Source organism: Mustela nigripes, chromosome 14, assembly GCF_022355385.1.
Source record: "Mustela nigripes isolate SB6536 chromosome 14, MUSNIG.SB6536, whole genome shotgun sequence".
Classification (NCBI taxonomy): Eukaryota; Metazoa; Chordata; class Mammalia; order Carnivora; family Mustelidae; genus Mustela; species Mustela nigripes.
The window spans coordinates 73,047,963-73,052,965 of NC_081570.1; the positions used below are offsets into that span (position 1 = coordinate 73,047,963).

The 5,003-nt window shown below is 33.9% G+C and overlaps 1 long non-coding RNA gene across 1 annotated transcript; it reads left to right on the forward strand.

The window, feature by feature from the left end:
* Nucleotides 1-946: 946 nt before the first annotated feature.
* Nucleotides 947-4,689, forward strand: LOC132001086 (uncharacterized). Its single transcript, XR_009399522.1, has 2 exons — nt 947-1,106; nt 3,576-4,689. It is a non-coding gene; the product is annotated as an uncharacterized LOC132001086 (long non-coding RNA).
* The last annotated feature ends 314 nt before the right edge of the window (nt 4,690-5,003 follow it).

Genomic DNA, 5,003 nt, shown 5'->3' on the forward strand with positions numbered 1-5,003 from the left:
AGATAGAGTGGCAGGCAGAGGCAGAGGGAGAAGCAGGCTCCCCGCTGAGCAAGGAGCCCGATGTGGGACTCGATCCCAGGAGGCTGGGATCATGACCTGAGTCGAAGGCAGCTGCTTAACCAACTGAGCCACCCAGGTGTCCCTCATTTATACTTTTAATTTTTACTTTTAATTTTGTTTCTAGTGGTGTTTAACTGTCCTGAAGTTTTCGTTTTTGTATAGGCATATCAATAAAGCATTTACTCTATGGTCATAGTGAGGAAGAATTTTATATTCCATATTGAAGTTGTGTATGTTACCTTTTCTGTAATATTTCTCACAGCTGAAATTATTAGTGTGATTACTGGTTTAGTATCTTTCTTCCTCACGGGACTGTAAGCTTCGTAAGAGCAAGAATCTTGTTTTGTATAGCTTTATCTCTCTTGTCTGGCATACGGTTCGGTCTGCAGTAAATATTTGTTGAATGAATTGAAAATCTTAATCCATCTGGAATTCATTTAGATAGAAGATAGAAAAATAGGTAGCTGTATCCTATTTTTCCCAACTAGTTTGACAAGTTTTCTCCAATGTGTTAAATAATTCATACAGACACCCCAGACCCACACACACATGCGCACATCATTCTTTTCTTCCCTTTTATAGTTTTACCATACTAAACAATGACAGATACTGAGTCTCTCTTGATTTCCTAACCAGTTTTTTCTATTCCAGTATCACATCATCTGTTAACAATGGAACAGATTCTCCTCCAGTATTTCACTTTTTCTAAACTACCCAGACTTCTTACATTATTTACTCTTGTCACAGAGCTTTACTACCAGGCCCTCAATCCCATTAGAATTTGGGATTTTGATTAAGTTTGTAACAATTAACATCTGAAAATACTTACTCTTCTTATTGAATAGTATGAAATGCCTTTCCATTTATTTATATGTTTGAATTTCCTTAGTTTTTTTAATATAGGATCTGATGTTTTATTGAATGTATTTGTACTTTTTATATTAATCTTTTAGCTAGCTTGAGTTTGGAAGTGAATAATTGGAATTTTTTCTTAAGCTTTTGTCAGGAGTGATAAACCCAAACTATTCAGAGGACTACAAATCAAGGTAAGAGGATTTTATTGGAATTCCTTTTTTCCAGTATATTTTTTAATTAAAATATTCGAAGGTTTTTTTTAATTTTTTATTTTTTATAAACATATATTTTTATCCCCAGGAGTAGAGGTCTGTGAATCACCAGGTTTACACATCGAAGGTTTTTTTTAATACCTTAGAGTAACTTTAGGTATACAGAAAAATTGATCCAAAAGTACGCTGTTCCCATATATACCCCCTCCCTCATTGTATCTTGCCACTCCATTTCCCTTATTAACATCTTGAACTTATGTGGTACAATTGATAAACCAATATGGATGCATTATTAACTAAATTCCATAATTAGCATTGGGATATTTTGTATGGCATAGTTCTAGTTTTGCCAAATATATATAATACCATGTATATACCATTACAGTATCTTACAGAATAGTTTCATTGCCCTAAAAATCTCCTGTGCTTTACCTGTTCATACTTCTTCCTGCCTCACCCACTCCCCCTAACCCCTGGCAACCACTGATCTTAACTCCCTGTAGTTTACCTTTTGCAGAAGGTCATATGGTTGAAATCATACAGCATGTAGCCTTTTCAAATGGTTTCTTGGACTTAGCAGTGTGCAATTAAGGTTCTTCCCATATCTTACCATTTCTTGGTAACACTAAATAATACGAATATTCAAAAAAATAAAAATAAGAAATAAATAATAGAAATATTCTGTTGTACCAATGTTTTCATATTCACCAATGGAAGGACATCTTGGTCGCTTCCAGTCTTTGGCAGTTATAAGTAAAGCTGCCGTACACATTTTTGTGTAGGCATAAGTTTTCAACCTACTCATTACCTAGAAGCACATTTGCTAGATCATATAGTAAAATTTTTTAGCTCTTTAAGAAATTCTCGAACTGTCTTCTAAATTGGCAGTATTATGTTGTATTCCCACTAGTTACGAGAGTTTCTATGCTTCCCCATCCTCACTAGCATTAAATATTTTCAGTGCTTGGCATTTTAGCCATTGTAATAAGTACATAGTATTAACTCGTTTTATTTTGCATTCCCTAATTGAGCATCTTTTCATAAGCCTGTTTGCCATCTGTAGATCTTATTTCGAGTATCTGTTCAGCTCTTTAGCCCACTTTCTAAATTTTTAATTGTGATAATATTAAATTTACCTTTGAAACTATTCTTTAACATACAGTTCAGTGGTGTTACATATATACATATATACATTTTTTTTCTTTTTTTCACCATTGGGCAGCAGATCTGAAATGTCCTCATCTTGCAGAACAAACTGTATACCTATTAAACACTAATTCTCCCTCTCCTCCTCCCAGCTCTTTGGCTTTGTTTCTGTGATTTCCACTATTTTAGAACTTCATAGGAGTTGAATCATGCAGTATTCATCCTATCATGGCTGCTTTATTTCACTTAGTATGATGTCCCCATGATTCAACCACCTTGAAGCATATAACAGGATGCTTTTTCTCCATCTGTCGATACAATATTTTTCTTACTTAGCCTATTGGTGGGGATGTATTCATTAATTTTTAAACGTTATACCAGGCTTGTAGACCTGGAATAAATCCAAATTAGTCATGGTATATAATTCCTTCATGCATTAGTAGGTTTGATAATGTTTTGTTGAGGATTTTTACAGCTACATTCTACATAAATTTTTATCTTTTGTGGACTAAAATGAGTTTTTGAACAGTCACATCTTTCAAAATAGCTTATAGATAATCTAATCAAAAGTAGTTAAGTAGTAATGGTATTCATTGCAAATGGGTGGAAAGTATACCAAATGCTAGAGTTCACAAACTAGAGAACTGAAGCATAAATTGCTGAAAGAAATTCTAAGAGCTTCCTTCATCATCACTGCTGCCTTTTGGGTTATGTGGTTCTACTTAATTTAGCATTGAAGATTGATTGATTTCTTAATGAATTGGGATCTTGTTTGTCGCTGTTAGTGATCATGTTGGTCACTGTTAGAATTGCTCAGTCCTGTCAGATATTACTAGGGTCAACTAATGGGTCTCAAGGTTCAGAGTCTAGCCTAATTACAAACTAATTACAAATAAAAAAAATGTATCTCTTAAGGAAAATTCAAAACTCAGTATAAATGTTGATAATTTGGTGCATTGCCTATTCCAGCAGTGGTCTTACACAGTCATTCTCATCCTAAACTTGTCTTCTCAAGGTTTTAAGCTCATGTGGACTTTGAGTGTTGTCTATAAAATATTTGTTTACATTCAATCACCTTAAATTTCAGACCGTCTCGATACCAACAGATGTTTTTCTTTTTAGAGGTAAATGTAATTACTTAGTTCTCCTTTTTTGAAATCCTGTAACACCTATTATAATCTAGAAGCCTTTTTTAAATTACTGTTAAACTGGCTAAACCTGGATTGAATTGTTGGTTGGGTTTATGCTTGAGGCTGAGAAGGCTCTTCTAAGCAGATAAAAATCATGTCCTTCTTTTTGTAGTATGTTCGTGGTTCCGATCCTGTATTAAAGCTTTTGGATGACAGCGGGAACATTGCTGAAGAATTAAGCATCCTCAAATGGAACACAGACAGTGTAGAAGAATTCCTGAGTGAAAAGTTGGAACGCATATAAATCTTGCTTCAATTTTGTCCTATCCTTTTGTTACTTTATCAGATGAAAGATTACAGTACCTAGAGAATATTTTAGTTTTGCTTCCTTCCTTTGATCACTTTCTGTGAGGCATTAAACATCTCATTAACAGTGGAAGTGGTAGCATAGCCCGCGGTATCTGAGGAATCGGCAAACTTAACAAAACCCAGTTCTCATACATTGCCTTCCTTCCACATTTGTTGGTACCACTGACGAAATGCTTCATAACAGAGTTGGCTAATTATGCAAATGATAGTTTGTAATTTGTCCAGTTTTATGAACAACAGATTTTTAGATTAGGGAGGTTAATAAGGGAGATGCCTACTGTGCCCCATGCATGTGCTGTGTGCTCTCTGAAAGCACCAGCAAGAACTACAAAGCAAGTAAGAGCCACTGAGCCTCAACAGATTGCCTGCTTCTCATTCTCCCGGCTGTCCTTTTAATAGAAATGTTATAGTTCATAATGAATGTGCTGCGGTAAAACTTTATGGCTTCATTATTGTAAAACAGATTCAAGATCTACAGTAAGAGTGAAACATTCAGAGATTTGCATTAATGAAGGCTACACAGAAAACCTTCAGGAGGGTTTGTGTGGATCTGATATTTAGCAAATTTTTGTGCTTCCCACTCTTACAGAAAAATAAAAAATGTTCTTTTAAGATCAAAATATAAATAAAGTTTCCCAAAAAATCGAATTTGAAATTCTTCTGATTTGTCCTCTCATGTTTAAAAATGCTGCATTTCTCAGTGTTTTTATTTTTTCATAGAAGCCCTGTTTTATCCAGAATGTTAAGATGGCTACAGTGTTTCAAACTTTTTGTGAGTAATATTGCTTTATACTTGTCTAACAGTTTCTCAAAGTGCTTTTATCCCTGAATGCATTTTTTATTGATATCTCCTTTAAGGAATAGCTTTTAAAATGCAGAATTTTTATGAGCTATTAAAAATGATTTTTCTTGCTTGACCTTTTGTCTGGTGGTTCACAAAGAACAACATTCATCCAAATGAATTTAGGTCATTTAAACCTCTTATCATATTGGTCTAATCTTACGTCAGCTTAATCTCAGGATAAACTCTTAATCTAGAAACTTTAAAAATAAAAAAGAAAGAATTAAGCTGTCAATGAAGGATATTTGGAAATCTTTAAAGACACTACCATGAAATGTTTTTATAGAATATTTTTAAGAGTTTGGTTACTATTGCTAGCATTTTGTATTATCTCCTATTTTAAATTAAGTACATTTGTAAAACCATGAAGAGAGTAAACCCTAGGCAAGT